This window comes from Delphinapterus leucas, chromosome 12 (assembly GCF_059928025.1).
Source record: "Delphinapterus leucas isolate spDelLeu-1000000601 "Yukka" chromosome 12, BTC_Dleu_Yukka2, whole genome shotgun sequence".
NCBI classification, from domain to species: domain Eukaryota; kingdom Metazoa; phylum Chordata; class Mammalia; order Artiodactyla; family Monodontidae; genus Delphinapterus; species Delphinapterus leucas.
The window spans coordinates 17,569,940-17,591,162 of NC_143140.1; the positions used below are offsets into that span (position 1 = coordinate 17,569,940).

At 37.1% G+C, this 21,223-nt stretch overlaps 1 long non-coding RNA gene across 1 annotated transcript in view; it reads right to left on the bottom strand.

Moving 5' to 3' along the window:
• Window positions 1-2,636: 2,636 nt before the first annotated feature.
• The window catches only part of LOC149747834 (uncharacterized), a 30,061-nt gene continuing 11,474 nt past the window's right edge, over window positions 2,637-21,223 (bottom strand). The window contains exons 2-3 of the long non-coding RNA XR_016395125.1: window positions 9,127-11,226; window positions 2,637-5,485 (exon numbers count right to left, since the gene is read on the bottom strand). This is a non-coding gene — a long non-coding RNA (uncharacterized LOC149747834). The remainder of the gene's footprint in view (window positions 5,486-9,126; window positions 11,227-21,223) is intronic.

Here is a 21,223-nt window from a genome sequence, read left to right on the forward strand (position 1 = left end):
AGTTTTTTTTTTGGTTCAAATAAGACTTTTAAATTCTTCAGTCAATTTTTGTGCCAAAGATTCTGAAGATGAGATTGTCCTATTAAACTCGTGAAGTGACTTTGTATTTATGGAGTGAAATATTCATAAGATATGTTCTTTAGATCCACTTTGATATTGGTGAGATGTTGCTACCCATATATTAATTCTTAAGCAATTTATCCTCAGACAACCATTCAAATAGGCAGAGACCTTAATCTCTTTTTCTGAAGTCACCTTTTTCTCCATTTAAGGAAAAATTTAATTCTATTGTCTGACTGACCAGAAGCATGCGTTACCAATAGTCCATTGACAACATGAGACTTTACTTACTGAAAAGCTGTTGCTTGACCAGCTTCTGCAACTGCTCTTTCAATTTGTCCACATATATTGTTTAAATTCTTGATTTAAATAGCCCGCATTATATATTTTTAATAACAGCTTTACTTAGATATAATTCACATAGCGTACAATTCATCTATTTAATGTGTACAGAGTGTGGCCAGAATGATAGAGTAGGAAGTCTCTGAGCTCACCCCCACCCACAGACACACCAAATTTACTGACTAGCTTCTTCCAAGGTTCACCAGTGTTTTAGCATGTAATAGTAGTTCGTTTCTTTTCACTCCTAAATAATATTACAGTATATGAATATACCACATTTTATTTATCCATTTATGAGTTGATAGACATTTGGGTTGTTTCTATTTTTTGGCTATTATGAATAACATTGCTATCAACATTTGTGTGCAAGTTTTTGTGTGGACAAGTTTTTTTCATTTCTCTTAAATACATATGCAGAAGTGAAATTGCTGGGTCATATGACAACTCTACCCTTAACATTTTGAGAAATAACCAAATAAGTCTAATTTTCCAAATAAGCTGCATCGTTGTGCATTTTTACCAGTACTAAATAAGGATTTAATTTCTATACACACTCATCAACACTTGTTTTTATTTATTTTTACTTTTTTTTTTGCTGTACGCGGGCCTCTCATGGTTGTGGCATTTCCCATCGCGGAGCACAGGCTCCGGATGCACAGGCTCAGCGGCCATGGCTCACGGGCCCAGCTGCTCCGCGGCATGTGGGTTCTTCCCAGACCGGGGCACGAACCCATGTCCCCTGCATCGGCAGGCAGACTCTCAACCACTGCGCCACCAGGGAAGCCCTTGTTTTTATCTTTTTGATTATAGTCATTCTAGTCGATACAAAGTGCTATCTCATTATATTTTTGATTTGCATTTCCCTGATGTATGAGGATGTTGATCATCCTTTCTTTTGCTTGTTGGTCCTTTGTCATCTTCTTTGGAGAAATATCTATTCAGATTCTTTTAATAGGGTTATTTCTATTATTAGTATTGAGTTATAGGAGTTTTTATATACTCTAAATATGAGTCCTTATCAGATATATTCTGTGTGCTGTCTTTAGTCTGAGTCTTGGAATAGAAAGACATGTGGGCCAGAGGGATAACAGTTGACACACAGCCATTGATAGCTAAAAACCATTAAAATTACCATTATAACCATTTCAGTGGGTAAAATGATCAGCATGTTTTACGACTGTTTTTGAGATGAGGGAACTCTAACTGAAAGGTAGAAGCTAAAAACAGAAGATTGAAATCTTCTCTAAGTCAAAGCATAGCTATAAAGTTCATGTGAGAGCAAAGCATAAGATATGACTTCTAGGAATCATGTTTATATTTGCCATGAAATCACAAATATGATCAGTTTTATATTGTGAATTTGGCAGTTTTTCTCACAAGAGAGCTCATTATCTCTTTATGGCTCCCCGTTTTCATATACATAATGCCCCTCTACTTTTCAGCTGTTGCTAAAAACCCTAGATCTTATTGCCTTTAAGTCTATCTCTCCCAGGTCATTTCCTGTTCAATATCACCAATTCTCCATCAAAACTATTTGGACATACGTCTCATTAACTCAGGAAGTAAGTCACTTCCTTCTTTCTAAGAGTGTTAAAAGTCCAACAGGTATAGATATAGATATCTAATTTATGCTACTGGATTAATGGGATAGTGTTACCGAGCGCAAGCTCATTCTGCTCGCCACACAACAGGCCAATAAATCGAGAGACAAGCTGTTGGAACAAGGAATAATGATTTTAATCGGAAAGCTAGCAGACTGAGAAGATGGCAGACTAGCATTTCCAAAAACCACCTAACCTCTGACTGACTTCGGGCTCCTTTTATGTACAAGAGGGGAAGGGGGCGGGGCCCACTGTGGCACTGACCAATGGCTGAGCGGGACCACTAACGTCGCTGGTAGACAATTACTCGCTTCTGGGGAGGGGCCCACTGTGGCGCCAGCCAATGGCTGAGCGGGGCTGCTGTAGCCCTCGCCTGCCTCGCAGCTACCACACCAGAAGCAGAAAGATGTAACACCAGAAAGAGGCCAGGTCTGAAGAAGTACCCAGCCATTCCAGCAACGCTGTCCTCCGTCTCGTGGTGGAGCGAGGCCCGCAAGTGACGGAGACCGTGGCGGCCACGTGGAGGCAGTTGACGTGCCCGCCCCTGGGATCGCTCTCAGGGCTGGTGGGTGTGGAGAGGTGCGCCGTGGGCTCAGCCCGCCGATGGCTTCACCGGTCAACCAGTGAGTGAATGAATGAATGAGGCGGCCCGGGGGGCTGGTGTCCCCAGAGCAGAGGTCCCCCTTGTCTGCTTGCGCAGTGAGCGGGAGGGTGGGCGCAGGGACAGTCTGGTGGGCTAGGCGCAGCCCCCGCGAGCAAAGGAGTGGCAGAGCGGCCCCTGCTGCAACCGCACACGGGCCACGCGCCAGAGGGAGGAGGGAAGGGCCCGCCAGGCTTCGGGTTCTGGCTGCTGCAAGAGGACTAGAGTCTTAAGCCTTTATTCTCTGTCAAATAATATTTGCACACTAAAATTATGCTGCATAGTTGGCCATCATTTGTCTATGTGCAAAATTAATCCTGGCTAAGAAAGTAAAAGCAGTACTAAACAAATATAATGTAAAAGACATAATCCAGATTCTGCAACTGCAACAATTCCCCAGTCATTTATTAATCAACAAATATGTATTCTACTTTTAATAATGTAAGGCATTGCATTAGATGAATACGAAGTTAATTTAGAATTAAATTCCCTTTAATTTCATTCCATTTCATCCTATTGCAAGAATATAGACAGCACCCATTTTGGCAATGCCTACTTTGCAGCCACACCAGTCAGAACATGAATGACTGTATGCCTATGTGTAGGCACACCACACTACCGTGTGGAGTTGTTTAAAATCACTTTACTTTTCAGTTTTGTATACCACGAAATAGCTCTCTGGGGTAATTATGTGTGACCCTCTAGAGTCCAACTATGAATAGGGCAAGAAATAGAAGTAACAGAAGAAATCTCACGAAATAGAAGTAACAGAAGAAATCTCACCTAAGCAGTGGGGAAAAATGCTCCCAAAGGACAGAAAAGATAACATAGGAATGATGAGGTGATGACTCAACTGTGTTCGACAGTTTGAAAAATAAATTTTATGAGGAAGCACAAAATAATGGGCGTATTTAGCTATGCAGAGAAGTTTGACATATATTAATCAGGTGTCTTGGCATTGGAAATTTGTGTATTAAAGGTTGCTTATCAAGTTCTGTTCCAGAGTTGTCCATATCCTATGGCTGGGTCCAGTTTTAGGGTAGCAGCATGATCCAGAAATCTTCATGTCAGTTTTTGAGACTCTTTTCAGTAGCTTTCATTTGAAAGATCCATTGGCAGAGACCTACTTCGGATAAATTACTCTTATCAGCATAGTTTAAAGAAGTCCTTAAGTATTATTTTCATCATTAAGATATAAAAATACCTTTCCTTCAACATCATATAAGTACATTCCTTTGCAACTTATCATTCTGCTGTTTTTAATAATTGTTTTCATGAAAAAAGTGTCTTTGGGAGAGTCCTTTAAAGAACAGCCAGTATCACTAGAAGTTATAACTAAATCCCTTTTATTTTTTATAAACATCAGAACTAGTTGGATGTTTGAAACATTATGAACATCATGAACATCAGACAAGTTTGAATTTTGGCAGAGAGGTACTTTCTGGGTACCTTCTGGGTACTTTCTGGGTAGACAGAATGTTTACTGCATGTCTGTGAACACAGGCTTGCTAAAAAGCCTTCCCACAAAACCCATATCCTGCCCAAAAGGTTTACAGTTCCTTCTCTTTTGAAATTCTGGTGGAGTCAGCAGCTAATCGGGTTTAAATAATACTTTTTAATAAAGTTACTCGTCAGTGGCTGAGAATTCAGACGCACAGGTATGTTCTTGAGTAAGAATTTGACTTTAATTAAAGGGTTGGACCTAATATATTTCGGTTACACATCATTTTATAAGTAATAATATTTTTTTGAAAATGTTCAGAACAACTTTATAATCGTTTGTTAAATTCCTGAGGTAAATCTCCCACAGCTTACCTCCATATGGAGAAGAGATATGCCTTTCATTCAATAACTGATTTAGCCCCTTTATGTTCACAATCACAGGCTAAATCCCATCTTTTAATATGGATAAGAATATTCCCAGCCCCAGATCCTATCAGGATATGCAACTTTGAACCACTACTATCCAGCTATAACCTCAGCAAAGAAATGTTTCCCAGATCTAACAATCTAAGGAAATTGTTAGTTGTGCTTGCTTGTGATTATTTGTGAGATGCTGTAGAAATAGAAAAGTACAAGCTTTAAATACTTTGAATCAATCTTAGTTAAAATGAAAAGAAGCCACAAATGACAATGGTATTATTTTAAAGTACTTTACCAGTTATTACTGTTTTATGTAAAGGGGAGGGAGAAAATGGGGGAATATTTTCACACTAGTGTCCATAAGAACATTAACCAGCTGGTGCAAAAGTATTCTTTTTTTAAATAAACTTTTTGTGTTATAATAGTTTTTTATTTACAGAAAAGTTGGAAAGACAGTGCAGAGAGTTCTCCTATATCCTTCACACACCCAGTTTCCCTGTTATTAATGTGTTACATTACTATGGTACATTTGTCACACTAAGAAGCCGGCACTGGTACATTACTTTTAACTGAACTCATTTTATTCACATTTGATCTTAGCCAAAAGTCTGCGGAGCTCTCCACATTTTATTCAGAGTTCACTAGTTTTTTCCTATGTCTTTTATGTTCCAGGATACAATCCAGGACGTTATATTTAGTTGTCATGTCTCCTTAGCCTTCTCTGCTTTGTGACAGGGTCTCCGTCTTTGCTTATTTTTGATGACTTTCTTTTGACAGAAGCTCTTCAGGTATTTTTGTCTCCTGCTGGATGCTTTTCTCGTGATTAAACGGGGGTTGTGCATTTTGGGGAGGGTGACCACAGAGATGAACTTCCATTCTCATGACATCACATTGGTGCATGTTGGGGATACATGACTTATCACTGGGGTGAGGTTGACCTTCATCACCTGGCTAAGGCAGTGTTTGCCAGGATTCTTTACTGCCAAATAGAAAAATAGCATCTTATTCATAATGTTAATCTACACATGTGCCGTGTAGCAGATATTTGTCACTCTGTTTGGCTGCCTCATTCTTTGAACCTCTTTCCTATAATAAGAAATTTCTCACCTTGTAAGTTCTTGCTTTGATGGGGCACAAGGCTGAAATGCGCAGCCTTCTTGCAGTAAAAGTGAGGAACTCTTGCTGTAGCAATCACAGGCATTACATCTCTAGAGAGGCAGATGCCATGTGGAACCCACTCTAGTGAGGAGATGGCAGAGACACCTAGTTTTAGAGGCAGCGTGACACCTTGCTTATTTGTCAAAAAGGGGTAGAATACTGGTCTCGGCTTTGTCTGAAAGACCAAGAAACTCATTCTAATGGATTCTTTCTAACCACAGCAAAGAGTTCTTCCACAGTGTATTACTACTTATTTTTTTAACAATAGGAAAGTCCTGAAGTTGACAAATAATTTATAGTATAATAAAAAGGAAGTCAGAGCAAAGTCAAAGCTGGACTCATGATTGTGTTGTTCTTATGCCCTTGATTCCATTATCTTCCTTGAGTGATAGAGGGAAGTTGTATCTGATACACATGGTGTGTGTTGTGCAAGCATTATCTGGTATGAATCAAAGTGAGAAATATTTGAACGTTTCTGGGCTGTTACACCCTCCTTTATTTGTTTAAAATCCAGTTTTTCAAATAGGCATTTATACTTTTGGACCATATCATATTCGATCATTATCATATCATCTTTACCAAATAATGCTTCAACTTCTATGGTCTTCCAGTTTTTATGAAAAGTTACTCTAAGAATTAGACATATAATTTCCACTTTGACATTTTCTATGTTCTACAACCTTTTTAATGATATAAATACCTCGTTTGTACCTATATAATAAACAATTAAGAATAATCAAATTTGGTTTTCCCTAAATATTTGATACAGTTTTTTGCCTCTAATCAAGGGAAATTTTTAAATTATTTTGACATAATTATAGATATACAGGAAGGTGCAAGTAAATGTACAGGATGGTCTCTGCACTTTTCCCCTTAGATTCCCCCAAAGTTAACATATTGTATAACTATAGTATGGTAAGAATACCAAGAAGTTGACATTGGTACAACCCACAGAGCTTGTTCAGATTTCTCCAATTATGCATGCTATCATTTGTGTTTATGTGTATGTATATGTGTATTGAAGTAAAATTATTAACATTTTAAAATTTCTCTTTGCTTTACTGAATTGATTATGCTAAGTGATAAACTCCAAAATCTCAGCAGCTTAATGCGATAAGAATTATTTCTCATTCACACAAATGATGCTGTAGGTCACCTATGTGGTTGTAGGTCACCTATGTGGTCATTTGAAAACTCAGGCTCCTTCTAGCTTGCTGGTCCATCCTCTCTTAAGTCCTACAGTAGGGTCCATTCATCTTGCAGATGGGGAAAGGCCAGGCATGGAAGTGTTGCACATCTCTGTGGCCCAAATTTCACTGGTCAGGACTCAGTCATCTGACTACTCTCAGGGCAAGGGTGGGTGGGAAACATACTGTAGCTGTATGTCCAGCAGGAAAAGGAAAAAGGTGTTGGTTTCCACTACATTTGGTTCCTCGAGGTTAAGGACCAGGTTTTATGTGTTATCATGTCTTGTTGAAAGTATTGGTTACTGTTTTCAGTATCATTTTCTCTTAATCTGTTTTCAAATTTTCTTTATAAATTTAGTTATCTTAAATTCTCTGTATCTACTTTATCTTTTTTTTTTTGCAAAAGAATGGGAAATGAATAAACTCAGTAAGCTCTAAAGGAGTTAAATAAGTTTTGCAGCATTTCAATTGCAAAAGTCGATTTTTTTTTATTTTTCAAATTCTTTTCTTCCTCGTTCTCCGATATGCTAAAAATTAATAATGAAAATTTATGCTGTGACTACATGATAAAAAATATTTGGATTAAAAATAAAAACTTTGATCAATGATCCATATATTAGACTACGTAAGAGCCAAATAAAACATTAGAAATATAAAAATAATTTTACTTCTTTTCATAGAAGAAGATTTTATCACAGTAGCTTACATGTGGAATATGGATCATAATAAGAAAAAAGTCATTTTCTATTAATTTTTATGAGGGATATTTTATTTACATAGATTATCTGAAAGTTTCTTTCTAGCTTTGCTGTTCACAGTAATATTGAAAATAGAAGTCTTACAGTATTTCATTGTTAGCAGTAGTAGTTCTATAACCTAATTCCACTGAACTCTGCAACTCTATGAGTTCAATGAGTCTATCTTTTATCTTTAGGTACATAAACTCTGATGGAGATAATGTAATTGAGCCTCCTTGCAAATCTGCAAAAGGGATTTTACAAGCCCTAATGATTGCAGCATGCTGCGGTGAACGACTGAGCTTAATCATAAGAAAGTGGCCACTTTACCAACTGTAATTCTTCCAGGAAACTCTCATAATAAAGGAGATAAGAACTTAATTTAAAAAATCATTGTTCCAGGGCTTCCCTGGTGGCGCAGTGGTTGAGAGTCCACCTGCCGATGCAGGGGACACGGGTTTGTGCCCCAGTCCGGGAAGATCCCACATGCCGCGGAGCGGCTGGGTCCGTGAGCCATGGCCGCTGAGCCTGGGCGTCCGGAGCCTGTGCTCCGCAACGGGAGAGGCCACAACAGTGAGAGGCCCGCGTACCGCAAAAAAAAAAAAAAAAAAAAATCATTGTTCCATTGAAAGTCCTTAAATAAACATGAAAGTCAGTTCTGCTCTTTAGCAACTTTTGATTCTCAACTCATTATTTCCCCTGTGTGGTATTATGGTCTTTGTTGTTTGAGTTATTAAGAGATTAAGGCACAAGTCTAAGTATCTAGAAATCAGAGAATAGATGGAAAACATGGCATGTTTATAGAAGCATTTCCATCTGAAATTTTATATCAGTTGTGGATTTGTCAAATATATTGAAGGAATACTGAAAAGAAACCCTAAGTTTAATTGTGAAAATCTTTCCGCAATAGTGTATCTATGTAAATAAGAGGAGGACTCGATCTATCTCTGGTAAGAGTAACGTCTTGACTATGTATGGTATAAAACCTGAATCCCTGAAGCACATCAGGCTTTCCTGTTCCTTCCCAGACACTTAACATTCCTTTTCTTTCTCCCTTTCATCCTTTTCTGGCATGACAAATACAGATGTGAATATGGAAATCATCTATGGAGTTTTAAGGGACAAGCAATTCTAGCTGTTTTTCAGAGCAAAAAAATTTCCCACCCAATTTTTCTATACTTTAGTACTTTACAAGTTTTATTAACATTTATTAATATTCTTCAACCTATTTTCCATTTTCATGCCAGAAGCTTGTTCTCAAGGATGCTTTAAAGAAAACTTAAGCAGTTTTCTTCCAGATATATGACATCAATTTGCCATGAGTTAATTTTTAACTAGTAGCTGACAATGGGTATTATGCTATGAAACTGTCATCTGGTCATTTGTCTGTCTTGAGCTATGGGATATATAAATCTTGAAGTATGAGAATTTGCATCCTGCTATTTGAGTGAAAGACTAAAGTTGCAGAACGAGAAGATGGTATTTTATCTTTCATGTGGACATTTTTGATTTTGTGAACTAACTGGGGTGAATTTTACCTTCCTGTTTTGATTCCTCTCCTGGGCCAGATGTCTGCTTCCCATGTTGGCTGATGTGTGTTCAGTGGTTCCAGACTGCTGTTCATTTGAGCCAAGAACAAAATAATTAAGATGAGAAATCTTGTTTAAAAACAGCATATACAATAAAACCAAATACTAAAAATGTTTGGAATGTTTTCAGTATCTAAGACCATGACAACCCTGTTTTGGGCAGGTAATAATTCATTAGTTATGGTTCTGTTATTTAGTTCATTCACCAGTTTGTCACAACCAAAGAATGAAAAATTGTCGTATCTTTCCCCAAACCTACCTTACTTGCTATAATTCCTCTAACAGAAAAGGGGAGTATAAGAAGAAATTCACAGTTCTCCATAAAAATTACAGTGTTGAATAAATATATGAAAACATGTTCAATATTACCAACAATTACATAATGAAAATTAAATCAGAGCGATAGCATTTACCTCTTACCACATCACTAATTTTTAAAAAATACACCAATATCTAGTATGGGAGATACATTCAAATGAGTGCTGGCATATTCAGGGATGATAATCAAAATATTTTACAAGTAGCACAGTATGGCACTGACCAAAGAATAGCCATCCAACCAATCAGCTCTCTGTTCTGATTGAAGCATAAAGCCTTACAAATTTTCTGATGGATAATGTTGAAATAGATCATATTCTTTGACTCAGAAGTTCTTCCATGCATGTGTTAAATCTTTTTGATAAATTTCCACATTACTTTCCAGACACATTTTATCAATTTGCACTTTTATTAGCAGTTAATGAGAATCTGTTTCCTCATATCCAAAACAACACTAGATATTTTAAATTATTTAAAATTTTTTGCCAGTACAATAGGTGAAAATACTATTGGTTTGTTTAGCATTTCTTTGGCTGTTAATACAGTTGGCTGTTTGTATTTTTTCCTTTGTGTACTGACTGTTCTTGTCCTGTTCCTTTTTTATGCTACATGTTGAAACCTTGTTAATTTATGAGTAGAAGGAAAGAGATTTAAATTATTTTTCTTTCATTCATGTAGCCATACCCAATTATTTTTCACTGTGGAAACTAGTCTCCTTTAGGACACAGTGTTCTGAACGGAAAACTCAAGAAGGGAAGAACATATTTTGTGACATTTTGGCCAGGAACAAATCACTACATTTAAAAGAGCATGCATTACAATAGAAAGGGGTGGATATTGGCTGATGTGTTGGTGTCATAGTTGCATTTAGTTCTATAGGCCTGTCTTCTCTGCCTCATGCATTGCTTCACTTTTCCCCTAGCCTCTGCCAACGTGGGACCACCCAAGCTCCTGAATGCAGCTCTTTCTGTAGGACCTTAAGTAAAGCCCAAATTGCAGGGTAGGAGGCCTTTAGCTTGCTGTTTGAGGCATGAATAATTTCTCTGCCATCTCTTTCACTCCACTCAAGTTACCATGTGGAATGCCATTTTGGGTAGGTTGGAAATGGTTCTGGGCTCGTATCATAAAAAGACCCAGACATTTTCTGTGTACTTTGTGATGGCAGAGAGAAAATAAGGAAAGGATTCAGGATTTGACCTAGAAATCCCATCCAAATTGGTTGGGGTTTCGGGTTTCCTGAGTTGTCATGTCTGGGGGAACCTTGCAAATGGGTTGGTAATGAGGTATTTTGAGGGCTGTTGATTTAGGAGATGGATAAAGTTGTCTTGGGTACGTGGCATCCCATCTGCTTTTGCATTCTATCTTGCATTTAAAACATGAACCTAGTATTGTGTGGTTATTGACATTTAGCTATATTATTAATTCTCATAGAAGAGGGTCTAGGAGAAATTTTAGAACCATGTCTTAATCATGAAAAATATGATTATTATATTTTCCTGAGGAATATCCACTTTTTTGACTGAACTGTGTCCACAAGTTTTTCAATATTTGTCTGATTCCTTGTTTGCCAGTTACTGGTCTGTAGAGGGTTTTAAAACTGTATTCATAACAATAAAAGGCAGCTATCATGTTGCAGTAGAAAGAGTTGTCAAAGAGGCATTAGAAACTTGCTTGCTTCTTGTGCGGCCTCAGGGCAGTTACTTGTCGTCTCGTCTCCAAATCAGTGTCTTCCTATATAAAAAGGAGATGCATTATCTGTAATATCTAACTCACAAGGCTATGATCAGAATCAAATAAAAGACTGAATGTTAAAATGCTAGGTAAAATATCATATGAATGCAAGTTACTATTATCAACTGATAAATAACATGCTATGAGTTAGAAACTTCTATAAATATCTCCTAATGGAATGACCATTTGGACAAAAGTTATGGGAGGCACCAAAAGATCATGTAGTGTGTGTTTGTTTTGAATGTGTGTTTGCATGTGTGAAGTACATATTTTCCCTCTTGGATTATTTTATCTATCATTTACTCTTATAATTAAAAAAAAATCATTTCAAATTTCTGTCTCCTGAAAACGTTTTTACTTTTTTGAGATAACAAACCCACTGATTTAAATTCTTTTAAAGCTTGAAATGATCAATGCTCTTTTCCTAAAATTAAAAAAAGTTGGAAATAAAATATATCTATGCATATATATATCTACCTATCTATATGTACATACGCACATGTACAGAAGTTGAATTACCAAATATGGCAGGTAATCTAAATGGCTAGAATAAAAAGTACATTTTTCAGTCTTGGTTCATGCACTGTGGCCACAAAACATTCAGTCTTAATGTCAGTATCTTATTCAGCATTCCATTTGAAGGAAATTACTTTATGTTTTGGTCTGGCACAACTGGGTCAGATTCTAAATGACTGAAGGATTAGACTAAAATTAGGAGGAAATATCTAAGTTTCAATTTCTCTTTAAAGGTGTCAGATGGCTTAATATTAGTTTTACAATTCTGTTTCAGTTTGTTTTACCTATGTTTTCTTTGTAGAAAATGTTTCACAATATACTAATACTGAAACATAGAATATGACATTTCTCCTTCAAGAATCTCAAAGCTGGCTGTTGTACCAACTAATTTACCACATGTAGCCAAGAAACACAGTGTTTCATATTTTACAGATTGAGAAACCAGTGCACAGGCAAGCATTAAAATAAGTGAGTAGGAGGTTAATGTTACTGATTTTACAAACTCAGAGATGAGATCATCGGTGAACTAAAAAAGAAAAGAAAAGGTTAATGTACCCAGCTGATGCTAAAATAGTCAGATGATCAGGTCACTTGGGCCAAAAAACCTGATCAGTTCAGTAAATAAAAAAGTTTAACCATTTTGACTGCATTTCCATCAAGAGGGTCCCAAATCTTCATAGACTTAATTTCCTACTGTTTGTAACAGCTCTGAATTCCTAAATGTGAGAATTTGCCTTTGAATAAAGTGGGTAATTGATTATCCTTTTAAAACGTCACATATTAATTAAGCTGCTTCTTCCAGTTGAAATACCCTTCCTTTCTCACAACTTCCAGTTGAAAACTGGCTCACTCTTCAAGTGCCACCACACATGCCCCAGAACCCCCAACACAATATTATCTTGCTGTCTTTGAAATCTACCCCTTCATAGCCCATAACATGTACCTTCGTCATAATAATTTAAATATTGCTTTCACAATTACTCTTCCCTCTATACTAAGTTCTTGTTGGCAAAGACTCTATATTCATCATTCCTGTATCCTTCAATACAATATATGCTCCAGGCTGATACTGCATATATTGTTTGGTAGATATATTTTAACTTGTGCTGAAATATGAAGAATTTATATCTCAGATATATCCCCAAAGCTCCAGGTTTATATTCACATGTATACCATTTAATTTATCATGTAAATGGATAAGAAAGAGGAAGGGGCAAAATCCCAAAGTACAGTTGCCAGCTAGGTCCAGAGTTATAAAGAACTTTTCTGAATTCCAGAAGCTTCTTCTCACATCTCATTGGTCACCTCAAACTGCAATTGATGTTGGGAAATTTATATCTCTAACCAGGTACGTTGGTCACCTTGACAATATAGGGGAGAGTAAAGCAGCTAGCAGACTCTAACAGAAACACAAAAGTAAAAGAACCTACAGGAGAGCCTATGTGTGTAAAGTCCAAGATCAATTCAAGCTCAACATGTCCCAAATCCAGCTTCCTCTCCTCCTATACCCACTCCTTTTGCTGTGGATCCATCTCTATGAATAATATAGTCAATAATCCTGTCAATCACCCAAACCAGAAATGCTAGAAACATCCCAGATCCCAATCTCTCGCGCAAACTCTGAGTTAATTCATTTACTGCAGCTTCAGTTTCTCTATCTGTCATATCTGTCCCTACTCACAGTATCCTAGAGAGATTTCTTGATGTTCAGGTAGTAGTCATTTTTATCACCTTCTCCGCTTTTATATCTGCCCTATCTCCCCTTACCCCACTACAACCACCATCACCACCACTCACCCTCTCCCACCCAGTCTTTGCTCGTTCCGGCCCAGTAACTCTCCATTTTCATCTGGATTTCAGAGAATCTGGAGCCACCTTTTATTTTAAAGATAAAGCACACGACCAATCAGCACCTACTATCCTGAATGCAGAGACTGGTTCCCAGACGGTCACATAACCTTAGCCAGTATAAACACTGAAAATCTATGGACTTTCTCTGTGAATTCTGAGACAGTGACGCTCTTTTCTGTGTGATACTAATACAGAAGCGTGTGGAACTGAGACATGACGAAAGCCATTTGGGGATCATAAATACTTGCCTGTGATGAAGCCTACACCAGGAAGTGTAGAAGGAAGAGGCAGAACAAAATCAGGTCCTGATGTCACTGTTGGGCCACCGGATTCACCTCTACCTGGGCTGGCTCAGTCTTTGAATCTTTTAGGAATGGAAGATAATAAATTCTATGTATTGAATAAGCTAGTTTGAACTGGATTTTCTGTTTCTGGCAACCAAAAGCTTCTTATTGATTTAGTCCAGCAATTTCTTGTTTAATTGGAAGAGGAAAGTATGTAGTATATTGAGAAGTCTGTAAACTATGGTTATCTATTTGGTGCCTTTGAAAATGAAGGCCAGATTTTGAAATAATTGTTGCTCTGGAACATTTAAAATAGGAAGGGTGGTATACTCTAGTGTTCTGCTTATCAAGGGACTGCCACATAAGAAGGGTGGCCGTTAGTCCTAGTTGACCTAAGATAGTCCCCAGTTTATGCCTCTTGAAAAAGCATAATTATTAATAGCTCCACATTTCATAATCAAGTGTCATAGTTTGGACAATAAATTAAGTGATCACCGTACTAATAAGGTATCCAAGGCTCAGATAGTCATTTAGTTTGGGTACCAATTACCAAACACATAACAATATAATCATCTCTGATCAAAAAGAGTGAGAAGATCTTTACCTGGAAGAAGTGTATATGAACCTCTAAATAGTGTTTCTGGCCACCCCAGCTGTCTCAGCATTCAGCAGTCTTCACACCATTGACCCAGTAGATCACCCCAGCAAAATGAAGGAGGAACGTATGACTTGAAAGCGTCACCACCCCCCTAGTAAAGTAGCTCAGAGGGTTGAAAGTAAATTATCTTCCTGCCAATCGATGTTACTAGAGTGGTTTTCAAGCGTTTTAAGTCTTTTTGTTTGTTTTTAATGCCTTAGAACCTTAACTTCTTTTTATTTTTTTCCTCTGTTTAAAAATTTTACAGTTATTTACTGTTGCTATTTGCAATAAGTTGGATGGACCTAGAGGGTATTATGCTTATTGAAATAGGTCAGACAGAGAAATACAAATAGAATCTTAGCTTCTGATGTAATTTTGGGCTGTACCTAGATATTTAGAGTAGAGTAAAATGCCTGTCATCATTATGCTTTTCTTTTTTTTAAAATCAATTTTCTTTGCCCATGTGATCTAGTTGATAAAGCCGTAGAATAAGAGTTAAGGAACATAGGTTCACTGCCATGTCCCCGTTGTTTAGAAGAGTGACAGGAACCTAATGGCAACACACAAAGACTGTTGAATGGATGAATAGTGCCTGTGGGCATAATTTATAACACCTTAATCCAAGGCCATATAGCCTCTCTGACTTTAGTTTCCTCATCTACAAAATGGAATTAAAAATACCTACTCTATCTACCTTACAAATTTGTTAAGAGGATCAAATGAGTTGTGTGAAAAGCTAGCAAAGATATAAAATTATATACAAATGCAAAATTTAATTAAATACCAAAAAATGTAAATGTTACAAAACATTTAAAATTCTATCCAAGGAATAGATACACCTAAATTTGAATTACCTTACAGCACTGTGCTGCTTCCATTGATCTTATCATAACTATTCTTTATTTCTTCCAATTTTAAAGCACGTTGAAACAGATCAAATCATTCATCAGAAAAATCAGAATATATATATCAGAAAAATTCCATGGAACAATAAATTGAAAATCTCATGATCATTACTGTAACTGAAGTTAACATCTTATGAATTCTCAAACTTGGCAACGATTAGCAGAGTTCTATTTTCCTTAGGTGTCATAAACAGAAATCTTGATTTGTCACTAACTCAAGCATTTAATAAGATGTTAGAAAAAGAACTTATGAAGCCTTTTAGAAAAAATACTTCAGCATATAGGAAGCACAAACATTAACAAACCACAGTCATTCTGCTTATACTTTTGGATTAAAACCAAATACAAGGTTTCTAGTGGTCAGATACTTCACTTCAAATTCCCTTTCCGAGGTCCTAAATTTTATAGAAAATTTCAAACAAAAATAACATAGTATATTTATAGAACCAGAACACATGTTAACATTAAATTAAAAAATTAGTAGTAGTAGTCCAGCTTTGCTAAATTTCACCAGCCTCATAGGCAAATGCAAACCTGTCACATGGTGACTTACTTGTGGTTACCTCTTACTCTACGCGTAACCAAGCTCTTAGAGCCATGTTTGAACCTCTTGCTAACCAAACACCCTTGAGGAATTGGTTTAACAACAGGCAAAGAATTTCTGTAGACCACCCAGGTCCCAGTCAAAGCAATATAGGCAGTTGGCCGATACAGGCATTTTCCTCAGGCTGGGGAAAGAAACAGCCCATAGGATTAAGCTGGGCAGGGGGCACGAGCAGCTAGGACTCATGGAATTTGGATGAATCAAAAAGCACGAGCAGGGCTTCCCTGGTGGCGCGGTGGTTGAGAGTCCGCCTGCCGATGCAGGGGACATGGGTTCATGCCCCGGTCCGGGAAGATCCCACATGCCGCGGAGCGGCTGGGTCCGTGAGCCATGGCCGCTGAGCCTGTGCGTCCGGAGCCTGTGCTCTGCAATGCGAGAGGCCACAGCAGTGAGAGGCCCGTGTACCGCAAAAAAAAAAAAAAAAAGCAGGAGCAAAGACTCCCTGAGAGAGTGAAGCACCTGGGGAAGGGCTGAGAACAAGATGTCTCTGTTCGTCCACTGTCCCCAGCCCTTGGTCATTTTACATTAGTGAGAATGGGAAAATGAAAGAAGGTGTGAAAAGTAAGAGTGGTTCAGTGACTGTCAGGGCTTGAATAGAAGCAGAAATAAACGGCCCTGGTTGTAGAAAGATTAGTCAAGATGGAAATGTAAAGACATTTTTATCAAGTGCTTAAGCTGAGTACCTGACTGGAAACCAACGACTAAATTCTTAATTAGAAGATTTATTCGTTTGATGCAATAATCAATGTGCATAATTTTGATAAAAATAATTTCACCTCTGCTTAAATGGGAACGACTAATCTCATGTGCCATTACCATGGTAGACTGTATTAAAGCCCTGTACAAATCTTCCACCTCCAAGAGTGGCTCTGCTCAGTTACTGGATACGTGTTAACTTAAGAGGGCCAGAGGCTAGACTGAGGTTGGACCCTGCATATTGGAGCTGGAGCCCGGGTTGTGGTTTAAATTTCCAGGGGAACCATCAACACCTCTTTCTGTGGCCAGAAATGTAATTAACCATTACAAACACATTTGACCCATCTACAATATTAAAGCAAATAATTTGCATTTCTCTACCTTGCAAGAGAACGATCCTGTTTACGTTCCATTGCATGCAGGAGCATAATTTGCTGGTTTGAAAGAATATGATGCAGACGATTTTCTAGCAATTTTCTTTGTTTCTTTTTACAGCATTGTAAAAAGGTCCAACTCCAGAAATACCACCCAAAGAAGAATCCATGAGTTCTCACAGAGTGGCTGTGTAGCAAGAAGTGAAGAGTAACAAACAACCTCCTCATCAGAAACAGGAAGGGAGATGGGTTGTGGTACCCAAATGAAAGTACAGCTGGGCAGGCCTCTGAGGGCCAGTGGGTGATCTGGAGGAAGATGGAGCAGGCAGGCAGTTAGCAGGACCCAGGTGAGTGGGGTTCACTATTTAATATTGGTTTTGTGGACATTATATGTGCAGACTGGTGGAACAGGTGTGCTCTGTGGGAATCTGGTTATTTTATTGGTCAAGAAAATGTGTTCCATGAACAAACAGTTCTTGTATTATTTGAATTTAAAATGTAATTGTTAGGTGCCAAGATAGGAATTCTGTGGATCTTTACTATTTTATGTATCAAGTTTGATTATGTTTTATAGGATCAGAGTATGTAATTTTATTGACATAAGTTAAGAAAAGGAGCTAAACAGTTTTGCCCATTTTGTCCGCCCAAAAGCAAAAGATGTGGAGAACCTAGAGGAATCTGTTATTTCCCTCAATCTCCTAAAAGTAGGGTTTTAAAAGTCTCTTAGACATTGATCAGAACCATGTGGTAAGCGATTGGAGTCTTAGCTCGCTGCCCCAATTCGCTGTCACATACACAGTGGAGGATATGAGTGCTGAAGCCTCTTAAGGGGTTCATTGTCAGTTTCTCTAAAGGAAGTTACACATGTGCATCAATGGGAGAACAATTAGGCCTTTAATTCCATAAAGGATCCATTCCACACAGAATCAATAATGTAGGCATTGTTCAAGATCTCTCTTCTATTGAGCAGGATTTTTATTTTCCCATTCTGTGAAGTATATCATTATACAGCATTTGATATTTTAATTAGTTCTTCAGACTATGATTCAGGGAGTTTCTGATGTTTCATTTAGAAATACCAGATATTTACTATAAGCGACTATGGAAGACTGTGGATGACTATTGAAGTGGAGACAGTAGAATTCTTTTTTCAGGGAAAAGAATAAGCATTTTCTCAATAAAATGTAATAATCAAAAGCAGAATTTAAAGCCTTAGTAGAATGGAAATAATTTCATACAAGACAAATCATTTATTTGGAATTTATAAAATTCCAAGTAAAATAGGTTAACTTTAATCTTTTCATATCCATTTTAGACCTTTTTTGGTGAGTGCAAATGGTCCCTAGATGATTTTTGACCAAATAAAAATAGATTTGTTTCACTTTTTTTAACAAAATATAACTGAAGCAAGGTAAATATATATTATTTTAAGCAACTTTTAATATTGAATTCTGTAGGGTCATACCTCTTTTTTCCTAAGTGTATATTTTATTATATTCTTTGAACTTCCTCTGACATGCACATATAATTCAGTCACTCCTGCTATGTAAGTCTATGTAACATTTTGCATGAGCAGAGTAATGGAAATGTTCTGCCAGTGTACAAGGACTTTCTAATCATACACTGCCAGGTTACAGGGAGTGCTATATACGGGTCTCAAAATCCACAGGAAAATTGATTTAAGAGTGACTGACATACTGAATACCTGTCAGGTAGCATCACTCTGGCTAGCACGTTCAGTCTGATACATGGGATCTGAAGGAGGCAGAGCAGTACAGGTACTAGAACCTGAGCTTGAAGTCAAAGACTTCAGAGAAGATTACTCAGGAATACACACTTAGTTGCTCACCAGCTGTCTTAATTGGATTAGTTGCTTAACCTCTTGGTCTTAATTTTCTTAATTTGCAATCGGGATGTTGAATGATTGTTGTAAGCCTTAAATAAAATAAGCTGTTTAAGACATATAGGCTAAACAATAAATCTTATTTCCTTACACATTTTTTATACCATTTAGCTACAAAAATAGTATAAAACAATGCTCTTTTTTTTGGATGTATAGTTGATGTACAATATTCTATAAGTTACAGGTATGCAATATAGGGATTCACTATTTTTAAAGTTGTATTCCATTTATAGTTATTATAAAATATTAGCTATATTTCTCTTATTGTACAATATATCCTTGTAGCTTATTTTATACCTAATAGTTTTTACTTCCTTATTCCCATTTAACCCCTCTATTACCCCTTCCCCCTTCCCTGTCCCCACTGGTAACCTCTAGTTTGTTCTCTATATCTGTGAGTCTGCTTCTTTTTTGTTATATTCACTAGTTTGCTGTATTTTTTAGAGTCCACATATAAGTGATATCATTCAGTAGTTGTCTGTCTCTGTCTGGATTTCACTTAGCATAATACCCTCCCAGTCTGTCCATGTTGCTGCAAATGGCAAAATGTCATTCTTTTTTATGGTTGAGTAGTATTTCATTGTATATATATATATATATATATATATATATATATATATATATATATATATATATCTCAGAGCTTCTTTATCAGTTCATCTACTGATGGACACTTAGGTTGCTTCCATATCTTGACAATTGTAAATAATGCTGCTATGAACATTGGGGTGCATGTATCTTTTCAAGTTATTTATTTATTAAAAAATAAAATGATGTTCTTTTGTTTCAATCCAGTTGCGAGAAACAGAAGAACGTGAAATCATAAAACCATTTGGTGAGGCTACTGGAAGTACCATAAGCAATGTTAATATTAGTTTTTCATCATCTTTCAGATGAGTGGATTTAGTTCAAATTACAACAGAAAGGCATGCAAAGTAATAAATTCTCATTAAAAGGTACAAAAAACACAGATATACCATCTTCTTAGAATTAATATGTGAATTTAATTCAGTTGTTTAAAATGAGGTATTAAAGAAGCCAAGGCTGATTATAAGAACTCAGATGACCTCTCCCCTGATAGCTCTTGAGTCTAAAAATGTAAACCATGGCAGAGAGAGACTCAGAGGAGAACCCTTTAATTATTTGAGACCTCCCTAGTTTTTTTTCCTACATTTTATAACCACCTTTGGCACAGGAATTCTGTGGAAATATTGCCTAGGATATGGATTTTGTGTCAAAGCTCTAAAGAACGAAGTTATATTAGTCAGAATATATAGAAATATTTCTGTCTATCAATGTAGATATTAATCATTATTTGGGGGCTAAGAGAATGTCAGAGGGGCCGAGGGTACCAAGAAAATGGGTGAAGTCCAATATTCCAAATTCTATCACTTTATACATCCAACTGCACCAAATGAGGAGACACAAGCCACCTCAAGGCAGAGCAGTCTTACGCATCGTGTCCATGCTGCTCTTGTCCATGGAACATGCCCACTGATCTGTTCATCGTTCTCAAAGTCTAGGAAAATAATTTGCATTCACACTATCAAACATGGAAGCCTTCATTCATCCACCCTGAAAAACAATACAAGCACCATATTAAAATTAGAAAACACATTCTGGTCTGCTCCCCATCTCCTTTTCTGTGTTCTCCAGTTCAATAATGTTAGGCGAGAAATAAAGAGCCTTTCAATAAGTCAGGCACTTGTGCCTTTTATTCCCCTGGTAACTGTGACCTTGCCCCTTTCTTACAGACATCCTTGTAAGAGATTTAAGTGCTGTCTCATTTTATCATCCCAACAACTCCATAAAAAAAGACCTTTTACCATGCCCATTTTACAGAGGAAGAAATTGAAACATAGGGCTAAGTGATTTACCAAAAGCCATACAGCCAGTAAATGGTGGTGCTAGCGTGTGAACCCGGTTCTATTATTTCAGGGCCACCCTTTTAACCACTAAGTAAATGATAATGTATCCAAATTAGGCCTTTTGTATTAAAAAAAAAATAGTACATATACTAGCTCTCCAGCAAATTTATGGCCTTGTTCTTTAGGCCTTACATCTTCAGATGTAAGGATGACTCAGGGCTGATCAACTCTTCTATAGGAAAATTCAATTCAGTTTACTTAATTTTGTGTATAATTTGATCCTTACGTTTGGCAGAATACTGGTCTCCCAAAGATGGCCAACTCCTAATTCCTGGAACTTGTGATTATGTTAGGCT